Genomic DNA, 19,554 nt, shown 5'->3' on the forward strand with positions numbered 1-19,554 from the left:
CAGATCACCATCCAAACAGTGATCCATTCTAGGGTCGTCAATCCTAGGCATCTCATACGATCATATGATTTGAGGTCGTAGCAAAGGGCTCGTCACTAATCAATGCACGCCTATCACACCTTTATTACCACAGTTCGGCTCGTCACCTCAATGCAGTATCCAGGTATGCTCGAGGTCACTACAAAGGGCTCTTCACCAATCAATGTAGGCCGACAGCACGAATATAGTGTCCCATACCACCATAATCGGCTCACGAGTTTAGTTGCTCACTGGTCACTACGGGGAGGCTTGTCACCCCAGCGTAGGCTGACAGCTCGGCCACGGTGTCCCATACCACCATGTCCAGCTCATGAGTCTTAGCGGATCAAGGTACCATGGTTTATAGGATTTCATTGGTAAGTTCGGTATCCTAGATTCAAATAATAGCGTCCATACATGGTGAACATACATTGGACAATCGGGTTACTTGACGAACTCGACTAGCACAAGCGCACGTTGGGTTGAACGACATAGAGTGCGCAAGCACTCCGCGTGGCCAAACCATTGCCGCCAACTCTAATACGGCTCGGGTTCGTCTAATTTCGTCCTTTGTGGCGAAAGCAATCTCAGCCACAACCTTAAGGCAAATTACCAATTTCCTAGACTAATGCATAGTCCCAAACACATTACACTGCAACAGATATTCGTATTAAATGAAGAACAGTAATGGAACAACAACTTCAATCATGTGGTACTCAAGCATTTGAAGAATATCAACTTAACATAAATGTAAGCATAAGTAATGCTTGAATTTAAACAACAAGGAATGTAACTTGCAAGCAGGAAATCACACACACTAGTGGGAGAGTTGAGAATCGCTCCTCAACGCCCATACTAGGTTCAAATATCACACTTTAGATCATTCAGACATTTCTACAAACACTTAGAATACAAAAACAACATATATGACGTATGTTGAAATACACACATTTGGACAATTCCTTTTGCTAAGGAGTTGTCGCACATTTATCTAGCATACATACACGACAAATAATCATGGCAATCACAAGTTCATATTTTATACGCATACAGTACTTTATACATACACATAGAATACGTAAATCTTAATATACGCATGCATATCGGGAACGCAATATAAACATAACATTTGGCATGTGAAATCTCATCCATAACAGGAATAAATCATTAACTGGCATTGAAAGCCTTGAAAACCATAACCTATACACTTAAAGTCCGCACCTTAAGCCAAAAAAGAAACACCGAACTGATTTCAGACGAGTTGTCTTCGTCAACGGCGATAGAATACCCTAAAGCAAGGATAGAAATGAGATACAACAACACCAAGACTATTCTAAGCTCTAACACAGATTAGGGTTAGGTTAACTTACCCAAGGATGAACTCAGAATCGTCAGAATAACGATTCAAAGTGAAGGTTCAAGGATGTAGAAGAACAGGAAAGAATCTAGGATGATTCACCAACTTCTCTCTCACTTTCTCTCTCTTTTCCACTCTCTTTCCAAGCTAGGGTTAGAGAAAATTCGTATGGAAAAGAGGCTAGGGTTTAAGGACTATAAATAGGCCTAATATTGATGAAAATAACCCTAGGGCCAAGGTATACTTAGGGTATAATCAAAACCAGCCTCTCACGATCCAACGAAGCACTTCTGGTAGGCCTATAACCACGAAAGGTTGGACTTAAGCTCACTGACCATGGATCTAGGTCAAGCTGAGTTTTCGTACCGACCGGCTCTTCAGATCAGCCGTAGCAGACCACACTCAAATCAACGGTCACAGAATCTCGATCAGGTCCACAAGCACAAGGACATGCCTGGGCCACCTTCCCTGATCAGAGGGTGAAATTGGGTCAGAATCCAACGGTCAGATTGCTTAAAATCATCGCGCATGCGACACGACTCAAATTTCATAAAAGCTTATTAAATTTCCAACCGTTCTCACACTCTTCACTCCGAACTCAATCAAATCGACCCAGAACATCACATGGACTTGATTTTTGAGGTGATGGTCAAGCCCAACAAGGTGACCGCAACAGCCTAAGATCATTGCTATCGGACTTTCGACGCGCAGTCCAGGTCCGATCCAGATCTTCCAAAAATTCCCCAGAACAACTGGATTTAGCGATGGATCCCAGATTTCAGAGTAACATAGCGCTAACTAATCTACAAGTTTTGAGCCATGCAGATACAATTTAAAGTGATTGATGCAAATTTCACAAGCAATCAAGTATAGCGCTAATTACCCCAAAAACAACTACTTAAGGAAAGATTAGCATAAAATTTCCAAGGTCGTTACAGCTCTGCAGACCCCGCACAATCAAACAAGCTTAAGAGACCTCACTACCTACCTGTGGATAACCAATCACCAACAAGGCCTGAAGGTAGCGGACTCATTTATGAGCTGATCAGACTCAGCCTAGCAATGCCTCCTCACACCAGGCAGGTAAGGCCACACCCCTATCCAACCGATTACACGACAGTGAGAGTCGCGGCCTAATGATATAAGGCCCTCGTACGCTCATGTATTCCACCTAGTCACAACGTTGGAGCAAATCCTTGGTACCATGAAAGTTTTGAGAATTTCACGGATGGGCATCCTATGCACCTGGTATGCTCAACTAATACTTTCGGTGTCCACACATACGGCCATCCACGATTACCCCTGTGAAGGCAGGGCCCTGATGAAGTAAGGGCAGATATCCACAAGCTATGCAATGTCAGATGCATGAATCACACAATCACCCATGCATCAATCTCAAGCATCCATCTCTTGGGGAGATACCAACATGTCCTACACAATGGCACAACCATGGCCAATCATACCTCAACCAAGCATGCATATGATGTGTATGGGAGTGGGCCATGAAGATGAATAGGGGTGTCAATGAGGTGAAGATGAACTCTCAACCTAACCATGAAGAGTCTAGGTACTTAACCAATTCCTCATAAGGAATACAACCTCTAATGGGGGCCCATATACCTGGGATAGCCTACGAGACTAAGGAGAACAATGGTATGGGCCTAAATAGATGAAACGGGCCTAGCAAGGGTCTATAGTGGGCCTTTAACCACCCATAGAAGCCCATGGGCCTACCTTAGGGCCACCAATATGGATATCCAACCACAATTGGTCCCCAAGAGGTAGCTCATCTCTAATTGATAATGGATCAAGGCCCAAGGCCCTTGCAACATCAGAAATAAGAAACAGGCAGCCATAATCATACCACAAATACTCATGTTGGGCTTCAGAAAGGTGATCCAAGGCCTATCCAAAACATGGGTCCAAGGGAAACACACATAACCTAATCCATATATACCACTATGGGCCCATAGGGGAAAGGTTAATGCCCAACATAAGGGCCACTAATCCCATATATTGTGGTGGCCTAGTGGGCAGCCCATTGCTCAAACCACATGGGCAAATGTCATGCTCTTAGTCAAGTAAGTTGGGCCTACAACTGGGCCCAAGTATTAAAGTTGATTTGGTGGGCAACCAAGGGTCCATCTACTTGTGTAATCCGCCCCACTAACCCAATAGAATAGTATGGTAAAAATGACCCAAGAGTTCAATGGCCCTATCTGAAAAGTTCCAGCCCAATTGGGCCTAAAGAGTTCAACAACTAGGTACATTCATGGACCCAATTAAATTCAACTGTGGTGGGCCTCAAAAGTGCATTTATTAAGCCCAACATTTAAGGAACCAAAGGTATAAATTATTCCCTCTAAGATCTTCATAATATGGTCGGCCTCACTCCTCAAAATTTCAGCCCAAAGGCCAAGCATAATTATAACAAGTTGTTGAATTTTTAACCCAACAGATTTATGGGCCTATTGGAGTCTAGTAATTGTTTCATTTGATTAGGACATCAGCCCAAGTATTCCAGCTATCAAGTCAGAGGGCCCCACCACATAGGGTTTCATCATACGACACAAGGGAGTAGGTGGGCTACACTGCTAGACCAAAGTCTACCAAGTAGCCCACATGGGGCGTCCCATATGGGCCTGGGTGGTCTAAGGCCTAGACGGCCTGGCTATACATACATCAAGGCGGGCTCCATGTACATTAAAGTGGGTCCCATAGGGGATGTACACATAGGTTGGACCCTCCCTACATGAGCCACCCATGGATGGGACAGCTGGGATATACAACACATCAAGGTGGGCCCATGAAGCAGGCTGGATGCCCCAGCCTGGGGGCGTCCTTACCTAGCCAGCCACTCCCAGCCGCACCACGACCAGGTTAAATGTCTGTTAGGTCTGAAATTTTATAGAGTGATACTTACATAGGTGAGTCACACCCCCAACAAATTTCAGAATTTTTAGGCATTCTTAAATATTTTAATTAATTTAAACAAAATAGTCTATCCAAAAAATTGGACAAACCTGGACGTCCCAACATGGTGGGCCAGTCCGGCCCTCGCCACGGTGTGTACAAGGATCCATTGGCCTTAAAAATTGGTATTTGGCTCCCAACATGGGTGTACCACCTTATTATAAATTTTCATGATTTTAAGATATCCAAAAGTATTTTAATTAATTTAAAGGATACAATCTGTACAGGGTGGAGTATTGCTGGAATATGACTGTGCTGAATTTGGGCCATTCCAATGGGTGGGTCCTAGGCCTCCAAAATTCTGGAAATTGAGGGTCAAGTCTCTCATCATGTATACAATAAGATAAAACCCAAAAAGGTGGCTCACCATTATCAAAATAATTTCTGAATTTCAGTTTACAACAGTCTACGTTGCTGGACTACATAGCAGAAAATCAGGCTAACCACCCCTCTTGGCCCACCCTTTTGGATAACCAAATGGAGTCAGTTGGGGCTGAAATTTCGTATACTTATAAGTGGGGTCTATATCTTTAAGAAACATATATTACATGGGACCAAGCACCCCTCTAAATGCCCAAAACTCTAGCCTCAAGATGACCCAAAAATCTGTCCAGACAGTTCTGGACAGCAACATATAACTAAAAATAAATAAATATAAACACTATTTAAAAGGGGATTTAATCCCAGCAAATCATGGTATGGACCATCCTAGTGGGCCCCACAAACATCCAGACCCTTCCCATTACAAAACACCCCTTACATGTGCCCCATATAGGTGGATTAGGGGGCTCCAACGTCCAAGGGTGGACTGTTATGGACGTCCACCCTCCATGGATGGTCTGGAAATTTTTGGTCCCCAAAGTAGGCCATGCACTCATGATCAGAAGGTTATCAACAAAGGAAAATAAGGATTCGACCACAAGGGAAGGGTCTCCGCCACATTGAGGCCCTTCCCCTCATCACTCATGCATACACATTCCACTATCACAAGATATACAAGATATACATGATCATAGGATTTCTACTTGAGATCTATGGTGGAGATGCAATCTCCACCAAGGATCAAGAGTCTAGATGACCTAAAGACCCCTGATCAAAGAAGAAAAAGCCATGTAGGGGTTCATAAAGAACGGCCTCTTGCATAAAACATGCATGCACATAAGATGGGCTATGAGCCCCATCTATGAAATCTTGGGGGCCACCACCATCATTTGATGGGCCCCACAACCTTCAATGTTAAAAAAAAGGGAAGAACAAGTAAGAAATGAAATAAATCTGAATTTGCAATTGCATGCACAACCACCTTAAGATCTCTATCAAAACTCCACTCCAAGCTTCTAACTATCCAAGGAAGCAAGAAGAAGGGTTGAGATGGGTTTTCAATGGAGGGATTGAAGGGAAAAAGGAGGAGAAGGGGTTGGAAAAGAGGGAAAATGGGGCTAAATTTTTTTTTGCAAGAGAGAAAGAAAGAGAGAAGAGAGTAGAGAGAAATGAGAGGGAGAGTATGGAAATTTGCTAAAAAGGAGAGAGAGGGAGAGTAATCATCACTCCCTCTCCTAGATAAGAGAAAAATCATCATAGCCTATGGTGATATAAATTATGTTGCTAGGCTAGAGTAGGGATGGGTAGTGTGTGGGTGGTGGGTGGTGTAGGATATGGGGGGTTTAGGTAGTGTATGGGTGGTGTGTGTTGGAATTTGCACAAAAGAGGGTGGTCACCTTGAAAAATGTGCCCTCCACACTAGGTCAGCCACATGATCATGCTCAAAAGCTACAAATGAGATGCATACAACTTATGATTCACACATAGCCCCGCCGGCTTAGCATGACTAATTCGCCCCGACGATGCCTTGCCCGCCGTGGCACTAGCCCCGCCCGCTTAGCACGGGGCCCCGGGCCGCCGCCTAATTCGCCCCGACGATGCCCTGCCCGCTTAGCTCGGTGTCCTTGTCCGCCGCCTAATTGGATGGACGCACAAGATGCGTCGTTGGAACTGCAACGACGATGCGGTCACAATGGCATAGGTCTCAACTCGATCCGAGTCAGGTCTTCACGACTGGGCTCACGGATGACCACAAATACTATCCAAGGGTTACGGGTGGCCGGGATTCGACCGGTAGGACTGCGGGACCAAGATGGACGGAATGCAAACTTACACCCACATGCACACAAGCGAACTCAGGTTGGGTCTCACAAGTGCCTCCACCATCTAACCTCAAGGCACCGAAACTTGACCTAAAATCTTAACCCTCTGATTTGAAATATGTCTATTTATGTCAAGGTTAGATATACCCGATGGTGATTTCTTTCCACCTTGAGTAAGAACGGGAGAGTATGCTTATCTCTACTCTCATTAAGCATAAATGAGCCCTTGGATGGTCGATTGCGAACCTCAAGGGAATTGACCCTTTGATTTATACTCACCGCATTCATCTTAAGGATAATGCGAAGACCTCACAACAACCACAATGTAGACAAATTCAAACATGAAGTGATTAAGATCAAGGTTATTAAACTATTGGATGTGGGTATCATATACCCTATATCCGATAGTCAATGGGTGAGTCCAACTTAGGTGGTTCCTAAGAAGTCCGGAATCACCATCGTAGTTAATGCCAATAATGAACTCATGCCAACTAGGATCACTACTGGTTGGAGAATGTGCATTAACTATAAAAAATTAAATACTATCATGAGGAAGGACCACTTCCCTTTGCCCTTCATTGATCAAATCTTAAAAAGGCTAGCTGGTCACTCGTATTTTATTTCCTTGACGGGTATTTAGGCTACAACTAGATAGAGATAGCCCCTGAAAATCAGGAAAAGACCACATTCATATGTCCCTTTGGCACCTTTGCTTACCGGATGCCATTCGGACTGTGTAATGCCCTCGCCACTTTTCAGCAATGTATGATGAGTATTTTTTCTGATATAGTGGGGCAATATCTAGAGGTCTTCATGGACGACTTCTCTGTCTTTGGTCCATCTTTCAGCGATTGCTTAGAGAATCTTAAATGTGTGCCGAAAAGATGTGAAGAAAAAAATTTGGTACTCAATTGGGAGAAGTGTCATTTCACAGTTCATAAGGAAATTATCCTTAGACATATCATCTTGTCCAAGGGAATTGAGGCATATAAGGCTAAAATTGATCTTATCTCTAACCTACCTTCACCCAAGAATATACGAGATGTGCAATCCTTCCTAGGACACTAGTTTTTACAGGAGATTCATAAAGGACTTTAACCACCTCTCTCATTCTTTATGTAATCTACTTCAAAAGAATACACCATTCGAGTGGACTGAGCAATGCCAAGAAGCTTTTATTAAGCTCAAGGGCATGTTAACCACTGCACCTATCATGCAGCCACCCGACTGGAGCCTTCATTTTGAACTTATGTATGACGCATCTGACTATGCTCTTGAGGCGATCGTAGACGAGAGAAAAGATAAAAAGCCCTATGTTATTCATTACGCAAGTAGAACTCTAAATCCTACCCAAGTGAACTACTCTACTACTGAAAAGGAACTCTTAGCCGCAGTGTTCGCTTTAGATAAATTTAGGTCCTACTTGATTGGATCCAAGATCATCATTTACACAGATCATGCAGCACTCAAGTATCTTCTTTCTAAGAATGATGCTAAGCCCCACCTGATAAGATGGATCCTCCTACTCCAAGAATTTGATTTAGAAATAAAAGATAAAAAGGGAGTAGAGAACGTAGTGGCTGACCATCTTTCCCGCCTTGATCTCTCTGATTCCCTTGAGATGACACATATAAATGACATGTTCCCTGACGAATAATTATTCAAAGTCTCCCATTCACCTTGGTTTACTGATATTACTAATTATCTTGCAACAGGTTTCACACCAACACATTGGACTGCGCAAGATAAGAAAAAATTCTTCGCCGAGGTTCGTAAGTTTTTCTGAAATGATCCATATTTGTTTAAATATTGCCCAGACCAAATCTTAAGGAGACGTGTGCCAGAAAATGAACATCAAAGTGTCATCTCTTTCTGTCACTCTCAGGCCTATAGTGGTCATTTTTCTGCAAAAAAAAAAAACCATGGCCAAGATTCTAGAGTGTGGCTTTTATCGACCCACTATGTTCAGTGACACTCATGAGTTTTGCAAAGCTTGTGAGAGTTGTCAAAAATTGAGAGCATTATCCCATCAAAATATGATGCCTCTGAACCCTATTTTGATCATTGAAGCATTTGATTGCTAGGGCATTGATTTCATGAGACCATTCCCCCAATCTTTTAGAAATTTATATATTTTGCTTGCTGTAGACTATGTCACTAAATGGGTCGAAGCAATTCCATGCCGGAATAATGACCATCAAACAGTCATTAAATTCTTAAAAGAAAACATCCTTTCACAGTTCGGAACACCTCGAGCCATCATTTGTGATGGGGGCTCACATTTTTGTAATAGGCTATTTGTGAACTTAATAAAGAAATATGGCATCTCTCATAAGGTGAGCACTCCACACGACCCCTAAACAAGTGGGCAAGCTAAGATTTCCAATAGAGAAATTAAACACATCTTGGAGAAAATGGTTAACCCTGATCGAAAGGATTGGTTAATCCAATTGACTGATGCCTTATGGGCATACCGTACTGTATTTAAGACCCCTATTAGAATGTCTCCCTTTAGACTTGTCTATGGGAAAGCTTGTCACTTACCTGTGGAGTTAGAACATAGAGCCTACTAGGCAATTAAAAATCTGAACTTCAATTTAGACAACGCTGGCTCGCTACGCAAACTTCATTTGAATGAACTCGAAGAACCCAAAATGATGTGTACGATAACTCAAGAATTTATAAGGACGGGATGAAGGTGTTTCATGGCCAACACATTCTTCAAAAATCATTCACACCAAGTCAGAAAGTCCTCTCGTATAATTTTTTATTGCATCTCTTTCTGGGCAAACTCCGATCTCGTTGAACTAGTCCTTTCATTGTTACTAATATCTATTCTCATGGGGCCGTCAAGATACAAGATCCAAACAATGGTAAAGAATTCAAAGTAAATGGACATCGATTAAAGCCATTTGTTGAGAAATTTGATTTAGAGGACACGTCCATACCTCTGATTAATCATGTATACCAGGATTGATCTCCTAATCTAACGGAGGTATAGTTAGATTTATTACTTTCTTGTTATGTTTAGGATAGTTGGATTTATGTTGTTTAAGATAGTTTGCTTCCGCTGTTTTAAGATAGTTTAATTTTTGGTTGTTAAATTCTTGTGCTAACCCACCTTTACGCTAAGATCCTTTGAAAAAAGCTTTAAAATTCCTTCATCAGGTATTATCTTTCCATCACTTCTCCTTCAATTACGTTATCTCTTTTGCAAATCATGCTTATTTCTTTTACATTGAGGACAATGTAGATTTTAGATTGGGGTGGGAGATTAGGTAAACTAATTGGTGTTTTCTCAGTTTTGAGCAAAATTTATAAAATTTTTGAAAATTTTTTAATGTTTATCTATTTGGAAAGCGATAAGTTAAGTATTTATTAATGTTTTGAGTATGATGATAAGATAGGGATTGAATTTTGAATTACTGAAATCTAGTCATCTAAGTAATTTATCACCTAAGTTCATGCACTCAATTGATTAAGAGGAAGTTTGAATATCATGTTAATCTATGATGAGCAAGGCTAACATGATGTAATGATAATATCCTTATAGAAAGTAAGTTGATCTTCACTGCGCACATTGAAAAACTTGATATGCGAACTATGCTCTAACTTAATGGATAAAGAATTTATTTGATTGATTGCTTATGTGATTCAATTCTAGGTTTTCAAAATCTCACTTTCTGATCATTAAGTCTACTCATTCATACCTGATTACACAAAAGATTATTTTCTAAAAAAGGTTTGAACATTGCGCATTAAAGTTCATTTTTCACGTATTTTGCTCGGGATTAGCAAAATTCTAGTTGGGGATTGTATTGAGGGTCAAATATTGCATATTATCCCCCATTTATTACTTGGTTTTATGAACATGATAATACTTAATGTTCTATTTTACTCATGTTTGTGTTGCAAGGTGAATTTAAGAGCTTGGATTGAAAAGGGTATTAAACGCATGGATTTGATGCTCAAGAATCACCAAGGCAAGAGATGGATCCTAAAAGGCCAAGATTGAAGAATTTAAATGCTAAAGATCCAAGAAAACCAAGTGAGGAATGAAGAGAATTAAATATTTGAAGTAAAGAAAAGAAATTCTGAAATTGTCCTTAAAACAAACATATTCCTAAAAGTGTCCTGAAGAAGCATATTCTAAAACTCTAGGTTATTTTGTGAAACTGTGCAGACTGAAGCCTAATTTGGGAAACTGCATAAATTTGAGGCAATTTTTAGAGTTTTCCAACTCAGTGCGAAAGTTGGAGTTCCACAACTATAAATAGGACTCCCTATGATATTCCCAAGGATCTTCAAGGGTTTATGGAGTGGATTAAAAGAGTGAAAAAGCCGTTGCCAAGAGTTTTTCTTCCATTTCCTTAGTTGTTTCTATGCTTTTCTTAAGAGATTCTATTTCAATCATATCTATGGTTGGATAAACCTCTTAGGTAGGGCTAAGAGGTAAAGCTTATAGCGTGATGGGATGTTTTTTATTACTTTAACTCATGTTTAAGTTGAACTATCTTTGATTCTAGTTTGATTATAAAAAATACTTTCAATTTTTAAAGGTTTGTTGTGACTTAAATTACAATAGATCTACAATAGCTTTGAGTATGTTCTTTTCATGTATTGAGATTATGAAATTAGGAAATCCCATTGTTCACCATCGTCCCATGGCCATGGTTGGGTGATGGAATCCTTCTAATCTTCATGATTCTCTTGTGATTGGTTGTGGGATTGGTAAATTCTGTTGTTTGCCTTGTCTCATGGGCATGGTTTTGTGATGGAATCACTTCCAGTTCTCACACCTCTCATCCATTGAGAATTAGGTCATAGGAAGTTCAGATTTGGTTTTACTTAGATATCTTCTAATTAGATAAGATAGGATTCTGATTCCAGTTGCGTCATTGAATCAAGCATAGATCTCCCTAATCTCTACAAGTGGATCCTTGGAAACCCTAGTTTTTCACCTTTGAATTTATAAGTTTTAGTTAAATAATTCACAATAAGTATAAGTTTTAGTCCCTATGGATTCGACCTCGGTCTCACCGAGATTATTACTACATTGCGACCCAACACTTGGGGTTGTGAACAAGTGCCTCTACCGTCTAACCTCGAAGCACTAAAGCTTGACCTAAAACCTTTGCCCGCTGATCTTAAATATGTCTATTTAGGTCAAGATGAGACATACTCGGTAGTGATCTCTTCCCACCTTGAGAAAGAACAAGAGAGTATACTCATTTCCACTCTCATTGAGTATAAAGTACCTGTTGGATGGTCGATTGCGGACCTTAAGGGAATTGACCCTTTGATTTGTACTCACCGCATCTATCTTGAGGATAATATGAAAACCTCCTGACAACCACAACATCAACTCAATCTAAATATGAGAGAAATGGTTAAGGCTAAGGTAATTAAGTTGTTGGATGTGGGTATCATATACCCTATATCTGACAGTCAATGGGTGAGTCCAACTCAGGTAGTTCCTAAGAAATCCGGATCACCATCGTAGCGAATGCTGACAATGAACTCGTAACAACTAGAGTTACTACTGGTTGGAGAATGTGCATTGACTACAAGAAGTTGAATACCATCATAAGGAAGGACCACTTTCTTTTGCCCTTCATTGATCAAATTTTGGAAAGGCTAGCCCGTCACTCTTACCATTGCTTCCTTGACGGATATTCGAGCTACAATCAGATAGAGACAACCCTTGAAGATTAAGAAAAGACAACATTCACATGTCCCTTTAGCACCTTTGCTTACTGAAAGATGTCATTCAGACTATGTAATGCTCCCGTCACTTTTCAACGATGCATGTTGAATATTTTTTCTGACATGGTGGGGCAATATTTAAAGGTCTTCATGGATGACTTCGCTGTCTTTGGTCCATCCTTGAGCGAGTGTTTGAAAAATCTCAATGCGAGGAAACGAATTTAGTTCTGAATTAGGAGAAATGTCATTTCATGGTTCCCAAGGGAATTATGCTTAGACAGATGATTTCGTCTAAGGGAATTGAGGTAGACAAGGTAAAAATTGATCTTATCTCTAACCTACTTCCACCCAAGAATGTAAATGACATGCAATCTTTCCTAAGACACGCTGGATTCTATAGACAATTCATAAAGGACTTTAGTCATCTCTCTCGTCCTTTATGCAATCTACTTCAAAAGGATGTACCATACGAGTAGACTAAACAATGCCAAGAAGCTTTCACTAAGCTCAAGGGGATGTAAACTACCGCACCTATCATGCAACCACCTGATTGGAGCATCCCTTTTGAGATTATGTGTGATGCATCTGACTATGCTATTGGGGTGGTGTTAGGCCAGAGAAAATAAAAGAAGCCCTATGTTATTCACTATGCAAGTAAAACTCTAAATTCTACCCAAGTGAACTACTCTACTACGAAGAAGGAACTCTTAGCCGTAGTGTTCGCTTTAGACAAATTTAAGTCCTACCTGATCAGATCTAAGATTATCATCTACACGGACCATGCAGCGCTAAAGTATCTTCTCTATAAGAGGGATGCCAAGCCTCGCCTAAAAAGATAGATCCTCTTACTCCAAGAATTTGATATTGAAATACGAGACAAAAAAGAAGTAGAAAATGTAGTGGCCGACCACCTTTCTCGACTTAACCTTCCTAATTCCCTTAAGCCGACATTGATAAACGATATGTTCCCTGACGAACAATTGTTTAAACTCTCCCAACTACCTTGGTTTGCTGACATTGCAAATTATATTACTACAGGTTTCATGCCAACATATTGGACTGCGCAAGATAAGAAAAAAATCTTCGCCGAGGTACGTAAATTTTTTGGGGATGATCCTTATTTGTTTAAATATTACCTAGACTAAATTCTAAGGAGATGTGTGCCAGATAATGAACATCAAAGTGTCATCTCCTTCTATCATTCTTAGGCCTGTGGTAGTCATTTTTCTGCTAAAAAGACCATGACCAAAATTCTGCAGTGCAGCTTATACTAGCCGACAATGTTCAGAGTTACTCATGAGTTTCACAAAGCTTGTGAGCATTATCAGAAATTGGGAGGATTATCTCATCGAAATATGATGCCTCTGAACCCCATTCTTATCATTTAAGCATTTGACTTCTAGGGCATTAATTTCATAGGACCATTCCCCTAATCCTCTAAGAATATTTATATTTTGTTAGCTATTATAGACTATGTCACTAAGTGAGTCGAAGAGATACCGTGCCAGAATAATGATCATAAAACGGCCATTCAATTCTTAAAAGAAATCCCGATTTGGAATGCCTCGGGCCATCATTGGTGATGGAGGTTCACACATTTGTAATAGGCCAATTGAGAACTTAATAAAGAAATATGGCATTTCTCATAAAGTGAGCACTCCATACCACCCGCAGACAACCAGGAAAGCTGAAATTTTCAATAGGAAAATTAAACAAATTTTGAAAAAAAAATGGTTAAACTTAACTATAAGGATTAGTCAATCCATTTTACCGATGTTTTATGAGCTTACCGTACAGCTTTTAAGACCCCTATTGGAATGCCTCCCTTTAAACTCGTCTATGGGAAAGCCTCCCACCTGCTTGTGGAGCTGGAGCATAGAGCCTACTGGGCTATCAAAAATCTAAACTTTAACTTGGATAATGCTGGCTCGTTGCGCAAGCTCCAACTAAATGAACTTGAGGAAATCCAGAACAACGCTTATGAGAACTCAAGAATTTACAAGGACAAGACGAAGGTGATCCATGACAGGAACATCCTTCAAAAATCATTCATAATCAGTCAAAAATTTCTTCTATACAATTCTCGGTTACATCTTTTTCTAGAAAAACTTTAATCTCATTGGACCAGCCCTTTCAATGTTACTAATGTCTATCCTCATGGAGCCATCGAGATAAAGAATCTGACAAATGGCAATATTGTCAAAGTGAACAGACATCGTTTCAAGCTATTTGTTGAGAAGTTTGATTCAGAGGACATGTCCATGTCTCTAACTGATCCTGTGTACCAAGAAGTTGAATACCGTCACAATATTTGGGCAAGTATATAGAAACATTCAAAAAAAAACTTTTGCAAGTTCAGCTAGCCTAACTTTAGGTTCGACCAGCCAAACTTGAAGTTAGGCCAGCCCAAGAGTTCACGGGTCAAGTTTCCAGTAATGGATTTCTTTAAAATTCAGTGAGATTTAGCCAGCTGAACCTAGTATTTGGCCAGCAAAATTTTGGCTTGGGCCAGCCGAATTTTCGATAAATCTTATCACGTGCAATCTGATAGTTGTTGCAATAAATTCGGTCGAATCCAGCTAGCTAAACCTATTCTTAGGCTAGCTAAATTTCAATCTCTTTAGCTATAAATAAAGGCCTTCTCTCATTCTAAACCATAATGAAAAATTACTTTAAACCTTCTGCAAGTTAGAGAGAAGCTCAAGTCCTCAGTAAGCTAATTGTGTGGTATTTATATAAAAAAAAATAAGCTTATTTAATTATCTTTTTCAAAATTATTTCAATCTTATTTTAAACGAGTAGTCTATACTCCTCTTGAGATTTAAGAGAATTGAATCAATAACATTTGTGTTTTTCATTTATAAAAATCTTTAGAACCCTATACTCTTTTATTTAAGCGAATATTATCTCCTATACATACAAGAAAGAAGATCTCTGCTACAAGATTCTACTGCATCATTGAATATACGATTGAAGATAAGTACATTGTTTATTTTATTTCATATTAGGTTACTCTGAGATAGCCTATGAAAATCTCAGTGGGTTGATTGGTGATAGCCCGTGAAAATCACAAAGTTGGTCATTTTTTGTGATAACCCATGAAAATCACAAAGTGGGTTTTATTTTTGTGATAGCCCGTGAAAATCACAAAATGGATTTTATTGTGATGAGCCCGTGAAAAATCACAAGGAACTATATAATGTTGTTAAGGTGAACCTGTGAAAACCTTGTTATAGTGATATTCAAAATTACGAGGGTAATAATTTTGAGAGTGGAGTAGGTATGATTTTTAAAGCACCGAACCACTATAACCCCTTATACCTTGTAGTGAATGCTTTATTCTTTTTAGTGGTGAATGTTATCTATTTTATTATTGTGGTGAATGCTGTAATTATTTTATCTTCTCTTGCTAGTTTGAAAAATTGATTTTAAAGACATTCGTGAAATAAGGTTCTTCTGCCTAATATTTTAGGCGAAGGTTGTCCTACGAATTATTTGGAATTAAGGTTTCAATATAAGGGCAATTGAAATTGTGTATTCTTTATATATTCAGCTTTTATTTTGATTATTTAGCATTATCCTATTCACCTTCGTAGCAACTTCAAAACCTCTGGATTTATTACATATGAATCTAGTAGTTCCCACCAAAGTCGAGAGTCATAAAGACGAGAGATATTTTCTGGTAGTAGTGGATGATTACTCCAGATTCACTTGGATCACGTTTCTTCGTGAAAAATCTGATGCATTTGAAGAATTTAAGAAACTTGCAAAGCGACTCCAAACTGAAAAGGGATATGTCATTGACAAAATACGGAGTGATCACGGAAGAGAGTTTGAGAACGACCAATTCCAAAGGTATTGTAATGAAAATGGAATCCGGCATGACTTTTCAGCTCCAAAGACTCCACAATAAAATGGAGTGGTGGAAAGAAAGAATAGGGTGTTGCAAGAGATGGGATCAGTTATGCTAAATAGTAAAAACATGACAAAAAGTTTTTTGGCCGAAGCTGTCAACACCGCCTACTATATAATTAATCGGGTATATCTTAGAGTAGGTTTAAATAAAACTCCGTTTGAACTTTGGTGTGGAAAATAACCTAATGTTAAGTATTTCTATGTCTTTGGTAGAAAATGTTATGTTCTTATGGCCAGGAACATATAGGTAAATTCGATTCTAAAAGCGACGATGGCATCCTCCTAGGATATTCATTAAATAGTCGTGCTTATAGAGTCTACAATTTGAGGACCCTTACAATACAAGAATCAGTCAATGTAGTTGTTGATGACCAACCACATGACAAAAATGGTCCTACTATTGATGTGGAGAATGATGTGAAACCATGCATTATTAGTAAACCTGATAACAATTCCACTCCTCCACTTGAGTCTTAACCATTGGGTAACATACTAGTTATTAAGGATCATCCCCTCAATCAAATCATTAGAGATCCTAAAGCCGGTGTGAAGACTCGGCGACAACTTGAGATCATCAACAGTCATCTCTACTTCATCTCAATAATTGAAACTAAAAATGTTGCAGAAGCACTCGAATATGAATATTGGATTGCAACAATGCAATATGAGCAGTAATAATTTGAAAGAAATGAGATGTGGTAGTTAGTTCCTAGGCCACTGGCTGGGACCATTGATTTTGGGCTATGGTTCCCTAAATTTGGTCACGATTTAATAGTCGAAAAGCCACAACTTTGGTAAAGACCAGATACACACAACTAAATTAAGTTCTTAAATAATTCTGATAATATTCACACATCTCATGCATTAGCCTTGCGAGTCCTAGTTGAGTGATTTGAGACGCAATCTCTTTATAGTCTCGGGTTTAGTGGCCCACTATCGAATGTTATAGAACTTGTTCAAAAAATCAGGGCATTTCTAGAATGAATTGGATAGCAAGATTTCTTGTGCATGATGATTAGGGTTTGGATTAGCTAAGTTAATAGTGCGGCCTATCGCAACTAACAAAAATGATGATTCGATCCTAATCACCCTAAATTGTTAGTTCTTAGGCTAAAGGAGTAACTGAGTTAATTTATTTTGTTAATTAAAATTTGACCCCTAGTTGTCTCGACTTTTGTTAGGTCTTTATTTAGTTGTAGTTATCTTCATTAGTCAGTGATAAGTTAACTAGATTTGGGCCCTAGATGAACAAATCATGAGGCTAGACTTGAGGTTTACATGATCGGGCGAATTTGTTGGCTGCCTATAGTTGATTAATCGGATTTGTGCAGTTCTTTACTAGTACGACCCGCGTATAGGCTCACCTCGAGCATTAAGGGTCAGTAAGTGACAACATAAGCTAATTTTAGCAAAAATTTTCAAGAATTTTTGAAAATCCAAAATAACAAAATTTTGAGATGTTACAATTTACCCCCTTTAAAATAAATTGTGCCCTCAAAATTTCCTAATGTTTCTATTATGTAAACTGGTAAGCATGTTGCAAATTGTGATATATGAGCTCCCACTAAGTTCCTCATGATAAGCTGGCATATAGGTAGGTACTCAGGTTATTATTAAGATCTACCCTCCTTAAAATTTTCACCCTAAATTTTTTTTTTTTTTTAAAATTCAAAGGATTTGGATTTGTGAAAATAGTTCCCCACATCCTGAGTAAACTTTATGTTTTCAATATTCGACTAACATGGAAAGACGGTTGCAGTGAGTCTGAGTTTGATACATCAACCTTCTGCCTGATCAGGCAGTGAGTTAATTAGTATCCTTTCCTAATCCTGGTGAGTCCAGATCTTCTGTTTGATTAGGGCATTGAGTTGATTGGTAATCACCTAGGATTTAGAATTTGGATCAAACCGCGAATGCTTCGCGTAATCCTGGTTCTGTAAGTCCATGGTCCCAATCATTCTAGACATTTAGGGAATATCATAATTCATTGGGAAGTTTAAGTTTCAATTGTCTCAGATTTCCCTTTAGGTCGAGTTCAAAGATGGTTTTATTTAAATTTATGTTTGACTTCATGGGTAATGAATTTCTCATGGTACTCATGGTCAAACGACTATCTTAAAAAGGTTTCTAAGGGCCTAAGTTTTTGTCTTTATGTTACTATTTCGATCCTCTGGCTAGGGAGTTATGAGCAAACCATGCTTAGGTTTCATTAATTTTGAGAGGGAATGAAGAATTAGAAGTTTTAAGATATTTCGAAGGTTTAGAGGGTTAGTGACACAAGGAAGGGCATGTAAAAGGAAATAAGAAGAACATCATCTCCTTAACATGGTATGAACCTTGAATTCATAAGACAATAAGAAACTCAAAATACTTTAGTAAAGTCAGCCTCGAATACAAACTTATAGAGTCTTAAACAATTAAATTCAACCTTACTCAAGAAACATAATTCAATTGTACCGGAAAATACTTGAAATAGAAAAATATATAATTAAAAAATAAAATCTAATTTAATCATATAGAACGATTCTTGGCATAAGTAGAAGCAATTCCTAAATAGACACTGAATACTAAAACTCTAATATTAAAAAGATACATCAGGTCCATCGGTAACTAGTAGTTGCAGAAATTTTTAGTTTCAACACGTCTATTGTTTGTAATGTCTTTGTTACTTTTAGTTACTGAATTATTTTTTAAATTTTTTTAATAATTCATTATGAAGTTCACTTTCGTCCCACAAAATTTCATTTTATTTCAATTTTTAAAGAAATTATAAAATTTCTAGAAGTATAAGATGTCAGAACCAACAATGTTTTTCTACATAATTCCAAAATGTTTCTATTGCTTGTAACGTTTCTTATACTTTTTGAAAAGGCCAAGCTATATGTCCTAGAGGGGGGGTGAATAGGACAATGCCAAATAAAACTTATAACAGCGGAAAAAAGAATATGATAGCCAAAGTTAATCACAATGCAGGAAAGTAAAACAGCCTCAAAATTCAGATCTTGAGAGGTTGATACAAATGTTGTTCTAAGGACAACCTTACACCAAAAACCAGAGTTTATGGTAGGACAACCTTATTTCTAGAAAGATCTTTGTATCAAATCTCAAACCGAAGAGGAAAACAGAAACAAATACAAACTGAATTGAAATAAATTGTAATCACAAATGTATTGTTCTAGGGACAGCCATACACCATAAAAATGGCAGGGCAACCTTGCTGGAACAACTTTCAAAGGAAATTGAATATCAAGCTGATAAAGGAATAGCAGAAAATAAATTCTAAACTATTACAAAATTCTCACAATGCTTGAATTAAATGATTACAACATTCACCACCATACATACATCCCACAAAAGAATAATTAAAGATCAGAAGTATAAATCATTCAACCACAACACAAGGGATTATAGTGGTTCGCCTGTGTGTTCACCAACTGTTAA

Source organism: Magnolia sinica, chromosome 19 (assembly GCF_029962835.1).
Source record: "Magnolia sinica isolate HGM2019 chromosome 19, MsV1, whole genome shotgun sequence".
Taxonomy (NCBI): domain Eukaryota; kingdom Viridiplantae; phylum Streptophyta; class Magnoliopsida; order Magnoliales; family Magnoliaceae; genus Magnolia; species Magnolia sinica.